The following is a 23,674-nucleotide window of genomic DNA, read 5'->3' on the forward strand; positions in this document are numbered from 1 at the left end:
TCTGTTGCTTCAGTTTGTTAGGATTTATCTTTGGTCTTTGTTTTTCAAAAGCCCAAAAGGCAGGATCAAGGAGGAATTTTGTTTAACCTGTAACTCCTTTCCTTGCTTTTCATGGCATCTCAGCATGTTTTCAGGAGCTTAGTCTCCCTTCTTTTTTCGGAAATATAATACAGCAACTGCATTTGTAAAAAAATAAAAATAAAATACTAATTAATATTGTTATTATGAATATCATTAACATTAATAACATTAAATATGTATAAAATTTTAATATAAAGTTTTAATATTATTTAAATATTAATTTTAATTTTAATAATAATATTAATTAATATGAATGTGAATATTAATATTACTTTTAGTATTATTAATATTTATAAATATTAATTTTAACATTAAATATTATTGTCAATCATGGTCTAACGTCGCATTGTGACAAAGATTGTCTCAATATGAAAATTAACCCATGTTGCATTATGACAAATATTGTCTCAATATGAAAACAAATCATGGTCAAACATCACTTTATGACAAAGATTGTGTCAATATGAAAATCAACCATGGTCAATGATGGCCAACCATGTTTATTTTAGGGTTTATAATATTCATTCAAACATCACATTGTGACAAAGATTGTCTCAATATGAAAATCAATCATGGTCAACTATGGTCCAGCGTCACATTGTGACAAAGATTGTCACAATATGAAAATAAACCATGGTCAACCATCGTCGACCATGGTCAATCATGGTCAATCATGGTCAACCATGGTCCAACATCTCATTATGAAAAATATTTTATCAATATGAAAATCAACTCTGATCCATCATGGTCAACCATGGCCAATAATCATGGTCACGTTGTAACGAAGATTGTCTCTTGGTCCAACAACAATGGCCATCCATGGTCAACCATGGTCCAACGTCAATTGTGACAAATATTGTCTCAATATGAAAATCAACCATGGTCAACCATGGTCTAATGTTGCATTCTGACAAAGATTGTCTCAATATGAAAATAAATCATGGCTAACCATGGTCGAACGTCGCATTGTGACAAAGATTGTGTCAATATGAAAATCAACCATAGTCAACAATGGTCGACCATGTTTATTTTGTGGTTTATAATATTTATCTTAGGGTTTATATACCTAGGGTATATAATATTATGCCCTTAGATTTGATATTATTCCCTTGGGTCTATAATCCTGTGAGTTTTTAGTATTAATTCCTTGTGTTTATTAGTCACTAGGGTTTATAATATTAATCCCTTGGGTTTATTAATCTAAGGGTCCATATTCCTAGGGTATAATATTATTCATAGGGTTTATAATATTAATCCTAGGATTTAATATAAATCCATTGGGTTTATAATCATGGTCAATCGTGGTCAACCATGGCCCAATGTCACATTGTGACAAAGGTTGTCTCGATATCAAAATCAACCATGTTCAATCACATTATAACAACCATTGTCATTCACGGTGAACCATGGTCCAATGTCACATTATAACAATGATTGTCTCAATATGAAAATCAATCATTGCCAACCATATTCAATCATAGCCAATCATGTTCAACCATGGTCAAATGTCGCATTGTGACAAAGATTGTCTCAAAATGAAAATCAATCATGGTAAAACATGGTAAATATGAAAATCAGGCATGGTCAACCATGGTTAAACGTCACATTGTGACAAAAATTGTCTCAATATCAAAATCAGCCATCGTCAACCATTATAAACCATGCTCTAATGTCACATTGTGATAAAGATTTCCTCAATATCAAAATCAACCATGGTAAATCATGGTCAAAGATCATCAATAGTCATGCTTACAGTATGACAAAGATTGTCTCATAGTACAACGTGACATTGTCACAACCATGGTCATCCATGGCCAACTATGGTTAACCATGGTCCAACATCGCATTGTGACATAGATTGTCAATATGAAAATCAACCATGGTCAACCATGCTCCAACATCACGTTGTGACAAGGATTCTCTTTATATGAAAATCATGGTCAACCATGGTCCAATGCCACATTTTGAAAATATTGTCTCAATATGAAAATCAATCATGGTCAACATGATCAACCATGCTTGTTTTAGGTTTTATGATATTTATCTTAGGGATTATATACCTTGGGTTTACAATATTAATCCTTTTGGTTTTTTTATGTTTTTAGTATTAATCCATTGTTTTTATTAGTACCTTTGGTTTATAATATCAATCCCTTGGGTTTATTAATTTAAGGGTTCATATTCCTAAGGTATAATATTATTGATAGGGTTTATAATATTAATCCTAGGGATTAATATAGATCCCTTGAGTTTATAATCCACTAGGTTTATAATATAAATTTCTTGGGTTTATGATATTAATCATAGGGTTTATGTTCCTAGGTTTAATTTTAAGCCGAGTGTTTACAATATTAATCCCTTGGGTTTATTAATTTTAGGGTTTATATTCCTATGGTTTAATATTCATTCTAGGGTTTAATGTTATTCCCCTTGGTTTTTAATCCCTTGGGTTTTTAATATTAAACCACACTCAACTAGGATAAATCATGGTCAACCATGATAAACCATGGTCAACCATGTTCGTTTTAGGGTGACAGAAATTGTCTCAATATCAAAAGCAGCCATCGTCAGCCATCGTCAACCATCGTCAACCATTATCAACCATTACAAAACTTGGGTTTAATACAAGGTTTATAATATTAGGACTTTTTAATATTTAGTTTATAATACTAAATTTTAATATTGGCTTTATAATTTGTGATACTAGGGCTTATAATATTAATCATAGGGTTTAATATCAATCCCTTGGGTTCATCGATCACTTGGATTTTTAATATTAATATTTTGAGTTTATTAATCCCTTAAATTTATAATATTAATCCCTTGGGTTTAAAATTATTCCCCTCACTTTATAATCCATTTAGTTTATAATATTAATCCTTTATGTATATTAATTCCTTGGATTTATAGTAATAATCTCTTGGGTTTATAATATTAATCCTAAGGTTCATAATATTAAATTAGGGTTTATATTCTTAGGGTTTAATATTAATCCCACGGTCTAATGTTATTCCATTCGGTTTTTAATCCCTTGGGTTTTTAATATTAATCCAATGGGCTTAGTAATCCATTGGATTTATAATATTGTTCCTAGGGTTTCTAATATTATTCATAGGGTTTATATTCCTACGATTTAATATTAAGCATATGGTTTATAATATTAATCTTAGGGTTCAATATTAATCCCTCAATCATAGCCAACCATGGTCAACCATGGCTGAATGTCACATTGTGACAAGGATTGTCTCACCATGAAAATAAATCATGTTTATTTTAGTCTTTGTAATATTTATATTTGGGTTTACGAATGTTGGGTTTATAATATTAGTCCCTTGGGTTTAATATTATTCCCTTGGGTTCACAATCCCTTGGGGTTTTAGTATTAATCCCTTGGGTTTATTATTCATTTGGGTTTATAATATCAATCCCTTGGGTTTATTATTCCCTTAGGTTTATATTATCAATCATGGTCAACCATGGTTGAATGTCACATTGTGACAATGATTGTCTCACCATCAAAATAAATCATGTTTATTTTAGTGTTTGTAGTATTTATATTTGGGTTTACCAATGTTGGGTTTATAATATTAGTCTCATGGTTGAATGTCACATTTTGACAAAGATTGTCTCACCATGAAAATAAACCATGTTTATTTTAGTGTTTGTAATATTTATATTTGGGTTTACCATATTAGTCCAATGGTTGAATGTCCCATTTTGACAAATATTGTCTCACCATGAAAATAAATCATGTTTATTTTGGTCTTTGTAATATTTACATTTGGGTTTACGAATGTTGGGTCTATAATATTAGTCCCTTGGGTTTAATATTATTCCATTGGGTTCATAGTCCCTTGGGGTTTTAGTATTAATCCCTTGGGTTTATTATTCATTTGGGTTTTAATATCAATCCCTTGGGTTTATTATTCCCTTAGGTTTATAATATCAATCATGGTCAACTGTGGTTGAATGTCACATTGTGACAAGGATTTTCTCACCATGAAAATAAATCATGTTTATTTTAGTCTTTGTAATATTTATATTTGGGTTTAATAGCAACTTCTCCAGAGCTCTGCGACGCGGCAGCCCTGCCCGCCTGAACCCCGTGTCCTCGCCCTTGCCCCCAGGCTCTGCCTGGCCGGGCCCTCCCTGCTCTTCCTGCCCCCTTTCGACTAGCGCAGACCCCACTTTCGGGGTTCCCACCTCTGGACGGTTTGCCCCTCTGCTGTGCGCAGCGGGCCTGCAATGGCAGGATCCGCCTCCCCCCCCGGTCTCTGAGAGCCCAGAAGAAACCTTCGCCGCCCTCCTGACAAATCCTTCAGAAGCCAGAACCCGGCCCTCCCTATCAAAGTTCATAAAGAAACTGGATGAGATCCCTGAAGTCAATCTACCCCCATCTCTTCCCAGGAAATCGGCAATAGCACTTTCAGAAAGAGGTCTGGTAGGGCAGTTCACAGGCCTCTGGCCTTCTCCAAGAACTGTCCAAAAATGGGTGGAGCGTAACTGGAGCACAATGATTCAAGGGAAGATTGCCATCAGATTCTGCGGGCGTGGATACTACACCTTCTTATTCGAGACCAAAGAAGACAAGCACCTCATCTTTCGCAACAGGCCTTATTTCATGGACACAAGAGGTCTATACCTGAACCGATGGACCCCGGACTTCGATCCGGAAATGGATATACCCAACGCAGTCCCAGTTTGGGTGCGCCTCCCTCATCTGCCTTTGCATTGCTGGGGGGATGAATCGGTCAAGGCGATCGGCAATGCAGTCGGAAAATACATAGACAGATCGGAACCAAGGGAGAATATGCATGCATGCGCTAGGATCTGCATTGAAGTTGATCTTGGGAAAGGACTGCCGGAAGCCATAAAGCTAAAAGTGGATCAATGGATGCACATTCAACAGCTGGACTACGAACAGCTGCCCTTCAAATGCAAGGTATGTCATGAATACGGCCACTTTGCTAATAGATGCAGTAAACTAAAAGAAAATGAGGTTGCACAAAATGAGGAACACGCTGAAGGTTCATGGGAACAAGTAAAAAGAAAAAATTCCTCTTCGAACCCGGGCATCAGTACCACTGCCCCTCCAGTATCAAAACAACCCCCCCCACTCCTCCTCCTCCCTCTTCAACCTTCCCATCTTCTTCCAACCCTTTCGAATCCCTAACAGAAGAAGTTCCGGCCTCCCCTCCCCATTCCCCTCGTCCTGCCTCTCCTTGCTCTAACCCTCCACCCTCCCCCCCTCCCACCATTGAAAGAATCCTCACAAGGAACAAAGCTAAAGAAACAAATCAGCCATCTGACCCTCCGAGAAAAGTCGGCCGCAAGACGAATAAAGAGCTAAGAGATGAAACAACAGCAAAGGAAATGGCAACTGGCACCCAACAGCCAATGGACTCCTTCCTAGGCAAGACAAAAGGAAGTGGTGAGAAGGCCAAGGAGAAATCAAGACCCCACCCCAACACTGGTAAATAATGAATTTGGTCTCTTGGAACTGTAGGGGGCTCGGCTCACCCGTAAAGCTGAAAGCAATCAAGGATCTCATAAACCAGGAAAAGCCAGATATTCTCCTAATCCAGGAGACCAAAACCACCAAGCAGGACTTCCTTCTTCAAACTCAAAGATTCAGAAACTACCTAGGTATATCAAAAGGCTCATCCGGAGCATCAGGAGGTATAGGAACACTATGGAATACAAATAAGTGGGAAATTACTAGCTCCCAGCTTTGCAACTGGTGGATCTGAACAGATCTAAAGAATAAAAGCACCCGGGAGACTCATCACATCTACAACATTTATGCTCCTAACCACTACAGAGATAAAGCAAGCTGTTGGAACACTTTAGAAACGGACCTCAGCACCATTCACAGCAGCTAGGTAATCCTTGGAGGAGACCTGAATCTAATAAGGCAGGTAGATGAAAAACATGGGGGGAATTACCATGCCGACCCGTCCAGAGATAAGATAGAATCCATTATCCAACACTTCAAGCTGATTGATCCCCCTTTGTCAAATGGCAAATACACATGGACCAACAGAAGGGCAGGAATACACAACATAAAAGAGAGGCTAGACAGGTTCCTAGTCCAGGAAGGAGTAGCAGAAAATTACCAAGTAATCAGGAGCCACATAATCCATGGCACAGCCTCGGATCACAAGGCCGTGGTCCTCTCCATGGACAAAGGAGCAAATCTGGGCCCTCTCCCTTTTAAATATAACAGAGCCTGGGACTCCCATGAGGATTTTCACACCCTTGTAAGGGAACAGTGGACGATTGAAGTCCTTGGCTCACCCCATTTCGTGTGGGAATCAAAGCTAAAGCACCTTAGGACAGCTATAAAGCAATGGGCAAGGGAAAAGGCAATTTCTGAAAAGAAAAAGAAAACAAAGCTGCTATTAGAAATGGAGAGATGGCATAAAGAAAAAGAACAAGTGCAATACACAGCAGAGGACCTAGACAAGGAAAAAAATCTGTACAAAGAGCTATATCGGCAGAACCGCATGGAGGAAGAGGAGCAAAGAATAAAATCTCGCTGTCTTTGGTTGAGAGCTGGGGACAAAAACACCTCTTTCTTCCACAACAATGTCAAGATCAGAAGAGCAATCAATCAGATAGACAAAATTGAAGTCGACGGGAGAGAATTGAAGGATCAAGAAGACATAAAAAACGCAGCACATGAGCACTTTAAAGCACTCCTTTCGGCGGATCCCCAGCACCATGGCAGCGATGATTTTCTAAGTATAATCAAAAGTAAGATAACAGAGGCACACAACAACAAGCTGGAGCAAGAACCTACAGCAGAAGAAATCAAAGAGGCTACCTTCGGTATGCAGCAAGATAAGGCCCCAGGGCCGGACGGATTCACAGTTGCATTCTATAAACAACATTGGGAAACTATAAAGAAGGACTTTGTAAGAATGGTTAAAAATGCTTTTAGAAAACACAAACTGGGGGACAATACGAAGTCTTCACATATAGCTTTGATCCCCAAGGAAGCCAACCCCAAATCCTTTGATAGATTCCGGCCCATCTCGCTTTGTAATGTCTCATATAAAATCATAACAAAAATAATTGCAAATAGGATAAAGAATCTCCTTCCTCTCATAATTTCAGAGAATCAGGGAGGCTTTGTCCCAAAGAGGCAGATCATAGACAATGTTATTTTAATCCAGGAAACAATACATAGCAGCCACAACAGAGGAGAGCGTGGAATGATCATCAAACTGGACATGCCCAATGCATTTGATCGAGTAGATCACTCCTTCCTATGTGCGGTCTTAAAAAATTTCGGCTTCTCTCCCAATTTTATTAATATGATCAGAGCTTGTATCTTCGACTCCTGGACCGCCCCACTGATTAATGGTAGACCCATCAACTTTTTCAGAAGTTCCAGAGGGTTGAGGCAGGGCTGCCCCCTCTCCCCTTTCCTTTTCATTATCATGGCGGAATCCCTCAGCATCCATCTAGAAAATCTTCGCAGCAAAAGAGAAATCACAGGCATCCGCATTGAAAGAGGAATAAAGGAAATAAACCATTCACTGTTCGCGGATGACACATTATTAATTGGGGGAGCCTCCAGTTTAATGGCAAGGAGGTTCAAAAAAGTTCTGGACGCCTTCCTCCAAGCCTCAGGAGGCAAACTGAATAACAGAAAATGCAAGCTTTACACTTGGAATGTGCCTCATCAGATTCAGCAAAGAATATCCCAAATCCTGGATATCCCTCTTCAAAAAAATTGGAGCTCTTTCCCTTATCTGGGCCTGCCTTTGGCAAAGGAACACATTAAAGTAGAGGTCTGGACAAACCACATTGAAAAAATGAGAGGCCATCTCCAAAACTGGGGCGTCTCTTGGCTTAATCTAGCAGGCAGAACCATTCTTATAAAGGCTGTCCTCTCCGGACTCCCAATTTATCAATATGCAATCATTATGGCTCCTGCTAGTATCTACAAACACATGGAGCTCATAATGAGAAGCTTTCTCTGGCAAGGAGGTAAACAGGACACAAAAAAATTCAGTCTGGTTAGCTAGGACCAAGTAACTCTTCCTTATGAAAAAGGAGGCCTATCCATAAAAATTCCAAGCCTCTCCAACCAGGCGCTGGGGCTCAAACTGATCTGGAGGATTCTCACAGGAGCTGGCTCGTGGTGGGTGGAGACAATCAAAAGAAAATACCTTAGAGGCCTAAACTCCAATATCCTCAATGACCCAATAGCAGACAGGCCTTGCACTCCGATGTGGCGTCTAGTCAAGAAAGTTCTGCCACACTTCAAAGAAAATGTCTCCAAGCTCCCAGGCAACGGACAAAGCATCAACATATGGACTGACAGAATAATGAATTCCAATCCAAGAACCCTTCTTCAAGAGTTCAGACCTTTGCAAGACTGGATGGAGGAAAGGAGAATAATCACCCTGCATGACATATCCTTATGGAATCAAAATAGATGGCAGGCTTGGAAAGACCTGAATCTACCTCCGGATCTAAAAGCTCTGTGGCACAATCTGAAGCTCTCATTATCTGGACTAGCTCCAACAAAAAGGGACGACGAGGACAGATATATCTGGGACACAGGGGGAGGATCCTTCACGGTTAAAGAAGGGTACAAATCTCTCCAAAATTCAACCCCCAAAGCAAACTGGGACCTTTACTCAGCTGCCTGGAATCAGAAAGCCTCCCAAAGGTAAAGCACTTCAACTGGACCCTTTTAAAAGGGAAAATCCTTACAGTGGAGAACCTTAGAAAGAAAGGAATACAAGGACCTTCGATCTGCTGCTTCTGTTGGGCAGAGGAGGAGTCAATTCAGCACTCTTTCCTTCTTTGCCCGTTTGCTCAAAGGTGTTGGAAAAGGATAACAAGCCCCTTGGACATCAGAGGATTCCCTGATCAGATGGACAATCTCCAGAAGAACTGGAAAAGAGTTTTTCCACACCCTAAGAAGGGCAAGAATAATATCAACAGAATTTGGAAGTGTATCCCTGCTACTCTATGCTGGAACCTCTGGCTAGCTAGGAACAACTACGTTTTCAAAAACAAAAGGCCTAACATGGACAGTGTAATAGCCAAAACTATAGCAAACATCTCAGAAGCGGTCAGTGCAAACTTCATAGCCTTCCCAGACCAGAAGAGTTGGGCCCAAGAGGAAAGGGACTGGTACAGTAACTTCAATGTAAGCCACTCTCAGAATCCTCCTCCACAGAATAAAGCCAACCAGAAGCAGCCCAAATGGAAGCTCAGGGGAACTAAAGAAGAAATAAGACAATGGATCAGCAAACAAGACCGCCCCCTCCTGTTCTTTGACAGCGCATCAAAGAACAACCCAGGAGCAGCGGGAGCAGGAGGCATAATAAAAGACCATGAAGGAAACCACATCTGCAGTTATGAATGGGGACTGAGAAGGACATCGAACAATGCAGCAGAAGCTTACAGTCTCCTCCTTGGCACCACAATGTTATCCAAATTGGGACTAAAGAACCCAATTATAATTGGGGACTCGGCTATCATAATTTCAGCCATGATCAGCGATAAAGACTTCAACAAAGAAGGTCTTAATAACATAAGGAAGAGAATCACAGAGAACACAAGAAGTTTGGGGGAAGTCACCTTCAGGCATGTGCTGAGGGAACACAACGCAGAAGCTGACTCCCTTGCCAGCAAGGCGGTGAACCGACAGCAGGGACAGGTTAGTGAAAATGAAAAAATCTATGAAAAAGAGATCCCCTAATCAGTCAAGCCGTCATCTAGCTCATTAGAAAAGCCCCTCTGAACCTTGCCAAATCAGTATTCATCCCATCAGCCTGTCATCGAATGATCATCCCTTACCTTACACTCCTCCGTCTTCCCTCTCTCTTCTTGATCCCAGCCCCTCCCGTGTTATCCCCTCTGGTTTGGTAGGCAAATGTCTCTTCAAGCCTCCCGGATAGTGCACCTCGAATCCGCAGCAAGTTATGCATACAGTGCTCACAGGTTTAAATATCCCGCTCTATCGTCTAGTATGGCTCTATCCTTCCCTTTATATATCTGCTCCCCTGCGCGATTTCCTCAATCAAGCTTTGCAGCCCCAGTTACAGCAAAAAATAGTATGGAGCATTGAGGTTAGAATAGTTGTTCAAGGGAGTGATACTGTCCAGAGCGCGCCCAGAACTTTGAGTTCCCCTTTCCTTCTTAGCACAAAGCGTGTTACCAATCAGAGATTTGGTGTTCAAGCCATTCAAGCCGTCCTCACGTATAAATCAAACTATTTCTTAGATTTTTGTTTGCTAATCCGCTCCTTTCAAGCCATGGCAGAGAACAGGCAGCAGCCAGCAGCACAGGAGGGCGCAACGCATCAAGGGAATCCCCTGGACAGGGTGATAGGGAATGATACCTGCACACTTTGTAAAGAGCACGTTTTCATGATTGCTCGTTTTGTTAAACGCCACAAAGAGCTGAGGGATGATTTTGAATTAGACAGCCGCTCAAAAAGAAAGAAGTTGATAAAACAGAGAAAGGAAATCGAGGGACTTAAGGCACCAAAAGGATGAACAGAGGGATGTTCAGATGGAAGACACAGTAAACTAATTCTGGTGTTAGTCAAATGAACAGCAAAGTAAAGCTAATAGACGGTTTGTTTGTAAGGCAGTATAGTAGGCATCTTTTCCAGCAATTTCTTTTCAACTTAATCTCACAGAAGTCACGGGCTGCGTCCCGTTTTGGACTTCATTTGTGCCCGCTCTTCTTGAATCCTATGTAATAGCTCTGGCTTTCTACAGTTTTTTAATATATGAGTAAATGATCTTGTGAAAAAAAAAATATTTATATTTGGGTTTACAAATGTTGGATTTATAATATTAGTCCCTTGGGTTTAATATTATTCCCTTGGGTCCATAGGTTTATGATTCATTTAGGTTTATAATATCAATCCCTTGGGTTTATTATTCCCTTAGGTTTATAATATCAATCATGGTAAACCATTGTCAATCATAGAAGAGTTGTCTCACCATCAAATAAACTATGTTTATTTTAGTGTTTGTAGTATTTATATTTGGGTTTACCAATGTTGGGTTTATAATATTATTCCCATGGTTGAATGTCGCATTTTGACAAAGATTGTCCCACCATGAAAATAAACCATGTTTATTTTAGTGTTTGTAATATTTATATTTGGGTTTACGAATGTTGGGTTTATATTATTCCCTTGGGTTTATTGGGCTTAATATTATTCCCTTGGGTTCATAATCCCTTGGGGTTTTAGTATTAATCCCTTGGGTTTATTATTCATTTGGGTTTATTATATCAATCCTTTGGGTTTTTTATTCCCTTAGGTTTATAATATAAATCATAGCCAAACATGGTCAACCATGTTTGAATGTCACATTGTAACAAGGATTTTCTCACCATCAAAATAAACTATGTTTATTTTAGTGTTTGTAGTATTTATATTTGGGTTTACCAATGTTGGATTTATAATATTAGTCCCATGGGTTTAATATCAATCATGGTCAACCATTGTCAATCATAGCAAACCATGGTCAACCATGTTTGAATGTCGCATTGTGACAACGATTGTCTCACCATCAAAATAAACCATGTTTATTTTAGTGTTTGTAGTGTTTATATTTGGGTTTAACAATGTTGGGTTTATAATATTAGTCCCATGGGTTTAATATTATTCCCTTGGGGTTTTAGTATTAATCCCTTAGTTTTATTATTCTTTTAGGTTTATAATATCAATCCCTTGGGTTTATTATTCCCTTAGGTTTATAATATCGATCATGGTCAACCATTGTCAATCATAGACAACCATGGTCAACCATGGTTGAATGTCACATTGTGACAAGGATTAATAGTATAACCCAAGGTATATAAAACCTAAGATAAACAAAAGGGACTAATGTGACATTCAACCATGGTTGACCATGGTTTTCTAATATTAGTTCCTTGGGTTTATAATATTAGTCCCTTATGTTTAATATTATTCCCTTTGGTTCATAATCCCTTGGGTTTTTAGTATTAATCCCTTGGGTAATAGTAAACAAAAGAGACTAATATTATAAACCCAATGTATACAAACCCTAAGATAAATATTAAAAATACTAAAATAAACATGGTTGAATTAATAAAGCGTAAGAATAATAATAATAACAATAATGGTGATAATTATTAATAATGAATATTACTAATTATGAATTATTAATAATTAATATTATTATGAGTTTACATTATTATAATAACCATAAACATTACACATAATAATTCACCTATCACAATTCTAATTATTGTTGGATCATGATTATTATTATGAGCTAATATTATTATTATAATAATAATTCAATATAATTGTGATTATTATTATTATTATTTTATATTATTGTTATAATAATATAATAATAATCTTAATATATTATAATAATAATAAAAAATAATATAATAGTAATTATTCTTATTATTATTATAATAGCTATTATATTAATAATAATAATAATAATAATAATAAAATATAATTGTTATTATTATTTTTATAATTTTATATTATTCTTATAATAATATAATAATAATTATATTATTTTATTTATTTAATAATACAATGATAATCTAATTAATTAATATTACTAATATTATTATGAGTTTATATTATTATTATAATATTAATATAATAATATATATAAATAATGTGGTTGTCAATATTAGTTGCTTTCCTCTCCTAACCTTATAAATACCTAATCTTATAATGATATTATTAATACACAAAGATAAAATTAAAGTAGATATGACTATTAGGTTTTATAATAATGATCATTATCATGGAGATTATTTTAATAATAATATTATTAATTTGTTTATAATAAAATAATATAATAGTATTATTTATAATAAAACTATTATTTAAACACTAATAAATATCTAATTTATATCATTATATTTTGATATTAAAATATAATAATAAAGTGATACCATTATATATTAAAATATAATAATAAAGTATCTAATCTAATATTGTTTACAAAACAAAACAAACTATCTTACTTTATAATTGTAATTCTTAATAATAATTATTAGAAAAATTTATAATAATAATTATCATAAAAATACTAAAATAAAGATTAAAAAGAAATTTATGATATTAATAATTATTGTTACCTAAAAAATTTTAATGCAATTTGAAAAGAAATTGTAATTCTTAATAATAATTATTATTGGATTTTTATAATAATAATTATAATAAAAATATTAAAATAAAGATTAAAAAAAATTATGATATTAACAATTATTAACTAATTATAAAAAGAATTATTTTATAAAAAATAAATTAAATTATATCCAATTAATTAACTATTATTAAAATATTAATATTAAAATTAATAATAATAATAATTTATTTATTTATGCTATGATAATGATTTTACAATAAAATTAGTTTTTTTTTAAAGAACTAAGAAACTAGTTAATCAAATCAGTTAATATTAAATCCATTAAAAAATCTCCAATTAATTAATTATTCAACTAATAAAATCTGTTAAAATATAAATTAAAATAAAAAGGAAGCAATATATATATATATATATATATATATATATATATATATATAAAAGTTAGAAGTTATGAGTCTACCTTTAAAACTATTTCTTTAAACTATTTATCCTATCACATAGCTTTTCTTATATCATCATTCAGATTGGTCTTGATGATGGATCACTGTTGGGATACCAAAAGTTGACAAATGTGATTATTCCGAGACAAAACTCAAAAGAAATGAACCACAAATGCCTGAAATCCAGAATATTTATATAGTTATTAATAGTCATAAATAGTTGGTGTTTAAAAAAATACCCATAATAATTATTAATGTTGTTGATATAAGCCTATCAGCATATATCAATCACATTGGAAAATGTAGTTGTATATATGTTTCATATATGCCTATCTGCGGTTATCAGCCACATTGGTAAATGTGATTGTGCTAGTAAATATACTTGTCTAATTATTTTGCAAAGAAAAATATAAACAACATTTGAAGTTGGAATGTGATATGGTGTTTGGCTAATGTACCTCACAGCTGCAAGCAAGCTTTGAATATAATCATGGAGGTAAGTTGCCCTTGGCTTATCGTTTAATGCAAGCAAGCTTTGAAGATAATCATGGATGTAGGCTACCCTTAGCTTATCGTTTAATGCGTCCGCAAGTGGAAGAGATTCATTGTTGGACCGCCCATATCCTACTCATGGATGTGAACGCAATTCAAAATAGGGTCATAGAATTTTGAATACTGTAGTACACAAGATAATAGCATTTTCATAAATTATTGTTGAGATTTTCTGTTTGGGATGAAATTAGGCAAAAATCTCTGAAGGTGACAACAATAGGAATTCAGTTCCTAGATTAGCTCCAGTTTGTTGGGAGGGAGTTAATGCCTCCTATATTTGATGTGAGGGAGTTATGAGGCTGTTAGATTCTCTATGCTATATAACAGGCAATCATTCGGATGGTTTGCTAAGAGTGTGAGAGTTTTGTGAGGCTTTCATGATGTAATCTCCTGATTTTATTAATAAATTCCTGATGCCTATGTTTGGTGGACATAGCCCAGATTGGTTGGGTGAACCACGTTAAATACTGTCTCTTATGTGCTTGATTGTTCTGCTGTGTGTTTAATTGATTTGCTGTGCCTCTGAATTCCAACAATTGGTATCAGAGCAATGTTGGAGGTGCTGAGATTGCATGCTGGAGGGTGAATATCACTGCTGCGCGGAAGAGACCAGACCTGCGTGCTGGAATTGGGCGCATAATTGAGTGCTGTGCGTGTGTGTGCTGGAGCTGGTGTTCCTTACCTGCGTTAAGACCGAAGGTAGTACTATATACGGCTGCGTGGAGCAGATCCCTGCCTGGAGGTGTTGTATATTGGTGCGTGGAGCGGATCGGAGCAGTGGAGGTATGAATGGTTTGTTTTTGTTTTACCTGGTGTGAGTGCGCATTAGATTCACACGTTATACCTGGTGTGAGTGCGCATTAGATTCACTGTTTTTATTTTAAAACTTGCACATGATTGCTGCGTGGAGCCTGTTTTAAACTGCTGGTGGTTTATAAACTTGCTGGTGCGTATTACAGTAGTGGTTTATAAACTTGCTGGTGCGTATTACAGTATTACAGTTATGTGGTGCGTATTACAGTATCACATGGATATAATTGCTGTGGAGCGCTGGCTAAGGAAACAAGTTAACGTTTTTGTTTTGCCCGAGTCCCTTCTCTGCTATAAAACGCAGAGTGATTTGATAAAACCCGCAGTCAATTTAAAACGCAGTGACTCCAGTGAGTTTCGTTGGCAGAGAAAGCCAAATGAAAACGCAGTGCCAGTTAGTCAATTTTAAAAAAACGCAGTGACAGCATTCAAAAACACTTCCAGGTTCAATAATTCTCATGGTGGTTTCAACATAAATTCGAACTCTGAGTATTTGCAATTCTCTGCGAAACAGTAAATAACAAAATCGTAAATAATAGATTGGTTTATTGGTGCAAATAAAAAACAAGAAGTGTATGTATTTTGTTTTTATAGGGTGGAATTTGCACAAGTACAAGGAAAGTTTTTTTTTGGAAAATATGTGCAAAGGATAGTTTTTTCTTTGTTGTGTAAAAACAAAGGCATAGGCAATTTTTTTTTTATTGCTGGTTGGATATTGGAGATTATTGTGTTTTTTGTTGATACAAATGGCGAAAACTCAAAGTGCCCGGTTTGAAATTGAGAAATTCAATGGCAAGAATAATTTTGAGATCTGGAAGGTAAAGATGCACGATCTGCTGGTTCAACAAGGTGTGGCGAAAGCACTGTTGGGGAAAAACAAAAGACCTCCTTCCATGACGGAGGATGAATGGGATGAGATGGACGATAGAGCTCTGAGCGCAATTTGGTTATGTCTGGCGGACGATGTTCTGTTCAACATTGTGTCGGAGAAAACCACCGCAGGCTTGTGGTCAAACCTTGAGAAGCTCTATATGACCAAATCTTTGACAAATCGGATTCTCCTGAAACGAAAGCTTTACAGTTTGCGGATGAAAGAAGGTACCTCAATTGCTGATCACCTGAATGTTTTTAATACCTTGTTGGTGCAATTAGACAGTCTAGATGTGAAATTTGATTCAGAGGATAAGGCAATAACTCTATTATGTTCTTTGCCTGAATCCTGGGATCACTTTGTTACTTCCATAAGCTTTAGTACATCAGAAATTCTTGAGTTTGACGATGTTGTTGGAGCCTTGTTGGCTGAGGAGACGAGGAAGAGGTCGAATGCAGACACCTCTACATCAGAGGTAATGATGGCCAGAGGTCACTCACGAGAGAGACACTCCGGGGGAAAGCATAGCGACTCTCGCTCAAAGTCCAAAGGAAAGAAGCCAAAGGTGAAGTGCTGGCATTGTGGCAAGGCTGGACATCTGAAAAAGGATTGCTGGAAGCGAAATCAGGCTGCTAAAGAAGGCTCTTCGACAGAAAAGAAGGAAGCCAATACCACAGATACAGGTTCAGTATCTGGTTCAGGTATGAGTGATGAGGTATTGTCTGTTAATGTTTCAAAACATGATCAACATTGGTTGTTAGATTCCGGGGCATCTAACCACATGTGTATACATAAAGATTGGTTTAAAACATATAAATCAATTGATGATGGTGTTGTGTACATGGGTAATGATGTAACATGTGATATTGTGGGAATTGGGAGCATACAACTGCAAATGTTTGATGGGACAACAAAACTATTAACAGATGTGAGGCATGTACCAGATTTAAGGAAAAATTTGATTTCATTAGGAGCACTTGATTCAAATGGATATAAAACTGTAATTCAAGGTGGAGTAATGAAAATTTACAAAGGCATCTTACTAGTTATGAAAGCTAAGAAAGTAGGAAATCTATTTCAGTTAGAAGGTAGAACTGGGTCAGATCATGTGTCGGTGTCTGAACATGACAGTAGTTCCATTCACTTATGGCATCAAAGATTGGGGCATATGAGTGAAAGAGGGTTGAAAATTTTGGCTGACCGAAAGTTACTTCCTAATCTAAGATCTGGAAAATTGGATTTCTGTAAACATAGTCTGTTTGGTAAACAAAGTAAACAAAAGTTTAAAACAGGCAAACATACTAGTAAAGGCATCCTTGATTATATCCATTCAGATGTTTGGGGTCCAGCCCCTACAGCGTCATATGGTGGTTCGTCTTATTTTGTATCATTCATTGATGACTTTTCTCGGAAAGTTTGGGTCTACATGTTGAAAAAGAAGTCTGATGTTTTTACAGTTTTCAAGCAGTTTAGAGCATTGGTAGAAAACAACACTGGTAGAACTATAAAATGTTTAAGAACTGACAATGGTGGTGAGTTTTCCTCCAAGGAGTTTGACAACTATTGCAAGGATGCAGGGATCGAAAGACATAAGACCACGGTTTATACTCCTCAGCAGAATGGAGTTGCTGAACGCATGAACAGGACTCTTCTAGAGAGAGCAAGGTGTATGCTGAGTAACGCCGGGTTGCTGAAGGAGTTGTGGACGGAAGCGGTGGCAACGGCTTGTTATGTGATAAACCGATCTCCATCAACGGCGATAGGCTGCAAGGTTCCGCAAGAGGTATGGAAAGGACACCCTTGTGACTATTCTAAACTCAGAGTGTTTGGTTGTGATGCATATGCTCTAGTGCCTAAACATCAGCGAACTAAGTTAGATCCGAAATCTAAAAGGTATATATTTGTTGGGTATGGTGATGGAACAAAGGGATATAGATTGTGGGATCCTACTACCCGCAAAATCATCATCAACAGAGATGTAAAGTTTAATGAATCCTCTCTTGTACAGTTAGATGTAGATAGAAGATTGAAACAGGATGATGTATCTGATTTCCAGCATATTCAGTTTGACAACATTTCTAATGATAGTCATAACGACCATAGTTCAGATTCTAGTCATGAACAGGTTTCAGAATCAGATTATGAACAGGGTTCAGATGGAGGACATGAACAGGTCTCAGATGGCGATCATGAAGAAATTCCTACAGTTGATAGACAGCCAATTGTAGAAGCACCAGAAACATTCTTAAGGAGGTCTACAAGGATCAAATGCCCTCCGAGAAGGTATGATGATCATGTTACTTCAGTTGCTTTGATCGCTAATGATGATGAACCTTTGTCTTATCAGGAAGCTGTAGAAGGTTCAAATAGTGACAAATGGAAAGCAGCCATGAAGGAAGAAATGATGGCCTTAGGTAAGAATGGCACGTGGGATCTGGTTGAACTTCCCAAAGGCAGGAAAACTGTCGGATGCAAGTGGGTGTTCAAGGTGAAACGGGGTGCGAATGATACGGAAGACAGGTACAAAGCGAGGCTAGTTGCAAAAGGGTTTTCTCAGAAAGCTGGCATAGACTTTCATGAGATTTTTTCACCAGTGGTTAAAATTGTTTCAATTAGACTTGTGTTAGCATTAGTGGCTTTGCTTGATTTAGAGTTGCAGCAGTTAGATGTTAAGACTGCATTTCTACATGGTGATTTAGATGAGGAAATATATATGGAACAACCGGAAGGGTTTGTTCACCGTCGCAATGAGAAATTTGTCTGCAGGCTCAAGAAGTCATTATATGGCCTGAAGCAGTCGCCTTGGCAGTGGTATAAGAAGTTTGATTCTTTCATGTTGAGTTAGAAATATGTAAGAAGTGAATATGATCATTGTGTTTATTTTAAGCAGTTAAATAATGGCATGTTCATTATCTTAGTGTTGTATGTTGATGATATGCTTTTAGCAAGCAAAAGCATTGAAGAAATCAACAAGTTGAAGACTCAGATGGCAAGGACGTTTGATATGAAAGATCTAGGAGCCGCAAGACAGATTTTGGGCATGGAGATTTTCAGAGACAGGAGCAATGGTAAGCTGTGGCTATCACAACAGAAGTATGTTGAGAAAATACTTTTGAGGTTTGGTATGAATAATGTGAAGCCTGTGTCAGTCCCTTTAGCTTCCCATTTTAAGCTTTCTTCGAGTTTATGTCCTAATACAGATGAAGAAAAGGATTATATGTCTCGAATTCCTTATGCCAATGTAGTAGGATGTTTGATGTATGCGATGGTGTGTACGCGACCAGATATTTCTCATGCAGTTGGGGTTGTCAGTAGGTACATGGCAAATCCGGGTAAAGAACACTGGTCAACAGTGAAATGGGTGCTTCGGTATTTGAGAGGCACAAGTAGTTATTGTATTTCTTACAATAAGAGTAGTGAATTTGTTTGCGGATATGTTGATTCCGATTTTGCAGGTGATTTGGATAAGAGAAGATCAACTTCAGGGTACGTCTTTACTCTTGCAGGTGGAGCTATAAGCTGGATGTCAAAGCTACAAAACATTGTTGCTTTATCCACTACTGAAGCAGAATACATTGCTGCTTCGCATGCTTGCAAAGAGGCGGTTTGGTTGAAAGGTTTTCTTGGTGAGTTTGGTAGGTTACAGGACAACATCAGGTTACTTTGTGACAGTCAAAGTGCAATACATTTGGCTAAGAATCCGGCCTATCATAGTAAATCAAAGCATATTCCAATCAAATATCATTTTGTAAGATAGGAAATCACTGAAAGGGGAGTCTCTCTTGAAAAGGTGCATACAAAGGAGAACTGTGCAGACATGTTCACGAAACCAGTTTTGTTCGAGAAGCTACGCTGGTGTTTGGCTTCTCTTGGCTTGCAGAAAAGATAAAATAATAATAACAGGGCATTAGGCGAATTGTTGTCAAGGTGGAGATTGTTGAGATTTTCTGTTTGGGATGAAATTAGGCAAAAATCTCTAAAGGTGACAACAATAGGAATTCAGTTCCTAGATTAGCTCTAGTTTGTTGGGAGGGAGTTAATGCCTCCTATATTTGATGTGAGGTAGTTATGAGGCTGTTAGATTCTCTATGCTATATAACAGGCAATCATTCGGATGGTTTGCTAAGAGTGTGAGAGTTTTGTGAGGCTTTCATGATGTAATCTCCTGATTTTATTAATAAATTCCTGATGCCTATGTTTGGTGGACGTAGCCCAGATTGGTTGGGTGAACCACGTTAAATACTGTCTCTTATGTGCTTGATTGTTCTGCTGTGTGTTTAATTGATTTGCTGTGCCTCTGAATTCCAACAATTATTAGAGGAGGATTAGCACAGTGTCCTTTGAAGTATTCCAAGAATGCTCGCATTCCCCATGGGACAATAGGAATTCCAGTTGGAGCTAGCTTTAATCAATGGATTTAAAACAACAGTATGAAGATGTTAGCCCACCCTCCATCCAGATGAACTTATTAAGTGTAGAGATAGAATATATGATCATATGCCTACCTCATCAATAGGGATGCCATTTCGATACACTGTAGTTATAAAATTCTAGATTGGTTAGAATCCAAAACTTGTCTAGAACGTATTTTTTTTGGGATCAGAATAAGATATCTAACTTATAATTAACATAAATCTCTTTAGACATAGTATATTTAAAAAATACCGACCATTGTATATTTAAAAAGGACAGACCAACATCTAAGGGCTGAGTTTTGAATATATGACAACTTAATATAGATGATAATAAGATGTTTAACATCTAATTGTCAAATTTTAATGTAAACTTTTGCAGGACAGTGGTAAGCTCGATTACAATTGTTATGGCCTAATAAAAGAAAATTATTTTCATTTACCATCCTTTATATCATAGAAGAAAGTTTATTTCTTAATCTTTATATGCTAAATACATAATAGTTTTATTTGTTTGTAGAGCATTCGATCAAAAGAGTGTTGGCTCAGTTTTTAGTTTTTAGGTATATACCTGAAGTGGTTGCCAATGTATCTTCTAGTAAGTCTCTTGGGGTTAGATCCAAAGCATAACTAGTAGTATAATGGGTGAGATCATGAAATCGAAGGAGCCCCTCAGCTTTTTAGATTCTTGTTGGGTGAAAGAAGGCAATCTGGAGCCCACAATCTTCTTCATAGAAGAAGGGTAATCTCCATACATAACAAGCTCTACTATCCTGCTCAATCAGAGAATGAATTCACACATTAACAATGGAATTTAGCCAGACAAACGGTGAATGACTTTATCATTATTTATTGGGTTTTCTGGTTCTGCCATTACCAGCCATACAAGAAATCTAAGATTCTTTGAGTCGTAGTGCTGTCTTCGGACGAATTTTTCATTGGTACATACCATGGGGCATAGATCGAGATGCCGATGGAACCCTTTTGCTTGCTCTGCAAATATGTTAAATGTCATTAAACGAAATCAAAAGAAAAGTGTGATACTTTGGCTGTAAAATACCCATTTACTGGCAATTACCAAACACTGCAAAGATTAAATACCATGCAGTAAGGTAATGATTGAAACACTGTTTTTACAATTAAATATAACTAACTTGTTTGTTCCTCGTATGAGAATAAAAAGTTTGGACTATAAGCATGAGTCAGTGATTAACTTACTAGTTACTGTATTGTATTTAATATTTACCATAAATACACTACTAATCACATCTCAACTCTACTCACTAATAAGATGATTATAAATATGGAAGAAATAAATAAATGTGGTAGTGTAATAATTATGTTTTTTGTTCTGAAAGTTATGAAAATTTTGGTTATATTTTTAAAGAAATTTGGTAGGGATTTTTGTAAATTTAAGTAAAATTTGTCAAATTTTATAATTTTAAGTGTTTTAGAAGTTTTTGCTAGTGCTGAATCTACCATAAAAATGTAATTTAAACACTGCATGTACAATTTTATTTTTTTTTCTCCAATTCCAACTACTTTTAACTATCAAAACAATTCCTACTCCTAAATAAATATTTAGATAACCTCGAGCAGTGGTGGATTAAAATATAAGACCTAGAACTTCTCCCTGTAAAGAACTACAATTTCCAAATGGATAAGAACATCATTGAGGTGGCCGTACACCAAGATCATAACCCATGACAGGAAATATATTCGCTTCATTAAAAATAGTTCAATACTTGACCCTGTCACCAAATTCTCTAAAGCAAACTTCGGCATATGCTTTGAAGTCCTTCCTGCACAACACATGATCAGCTCATTAATTGTGTCTAGGTCAATACTACAACACAATATGAAGTGTAAATTTGATTTGGCACATTCATTTATTTACGAGGGATTTGATTCGGAACATTGTCACAGTGGATCCAGATTTTTTAAATACATTTTAACACTAGACTTGAACATTAAATAAAACAATAATAAAATATTTCACGGTGAGAGAAGTATAGTAATTCTATATCTTGATTTATTTTTAAATTATTTTATATACAAATCCTTTTGTTAAATAATTCTTAATTCATCTCATATAAAGTTATTTGCGAACATTACAAAAAAATATAAAAATAATAAAGCATTACACTATCTGGGGATTGAGCCATCCATCATAAGCATCTTCCAAACTTTGAGGTAGATCGAAGTGATACAATGTGATATGTGATATTAACTATTTATTTTTATTATTATATTATTTACATTGCAATAGTTTTTGTTTTTGTTTTTTTACATTTTTTATTAATTCAAGTCTGGAATATGTAGTGACAGATCACATATCACAAAATTATGGTCTTCATTCCAACCACACTTGAAAATAGAATCATATTACAAATACACTTAGAAAACTAGATATTTAGAAAGAAATAATCCAAAATAACAAAAAAAATCTCTAAACCTAAAAACACCCAATCTTCATCACTAATGAGGAAGGAGGATCGAGGCATGATCACCTCGCATATTACCAGGAGCACGAGGAGCAAGTAAATCTTCGTGAACATGAGCTTCCATATGATCAATTTAGCCTTCCAAGTGCACTAGACTTTCTAATATTCTTTTTTTCTTGACAATGCAACAACACCGCGTTATCTAGCATACACCACTAGTTCTGTTGGAGGTCATTCATGAAACGATAACCTCATTCCTATCCTCATGCTGAACCCGATCCATTTTCTCCAAAAGATTTGAAATCTATCAAAGTACATCACTCAAGAAATCGAAGGGAGGTGACATCTAAATTCTACCTGGAGTGTGCACAATGAGTTGATCAACCTCCTCCCCTAGACTGCCATTTGCTTCAGGATGCACTACTCCATGGCCTCATGGACCCATGCTCCAACTGGCTCAACCTTGTTGTCTAAGCATGGACCCAGGCTTTACCCAATTGCACCGACAACCCAAAAAGTGCCACCTTCCATGTTCTCGCAAAATAGTCACGCCAAACCCGTCATTAACAAACGTCCACTACCGGAGGACAATTGTCGCACTAGAAGATACCCTTGATTCTTAAGACCACAAACCAAACACACCAGATCTCCCTTTTACCACCGTGTATAAATAATTCGAAATTTTTAGTTGCTAATGAAATCAGACTGAAATCAATAGACACAAATTTCTTCTACTCAATCTATGGAAGGGAAAACATACAATAGAAACACATGCAATATTTCAATCATAATGAATAATTTTTTTACTAGGGAAACTAACCAGGAAAAACCTCGGCTCTGTTTTTATTATATCAAATGAGAAAAATGATCTATTATAATGACAACTTCGATCCTTGAAGCTTAACCTACACTACAATATTGATCTCCTCCT

The sequence above is a fragment of the Pinus tabuliformis genome, chromosome 2_1, assembly GCF_031772625.1.
Source record: "Pinus tabuliformis cultivar Carrire ecotype Pingquan chromosome 2_1, CPIR1, whole genome shotgun sequence".
Taxonomy (NCBI): Eukaryota; Viridiplantae; Streptophyta; class Pinopsida; order Pinales; family Pinaceae; genus Pinus; species Pinus tabuliformis.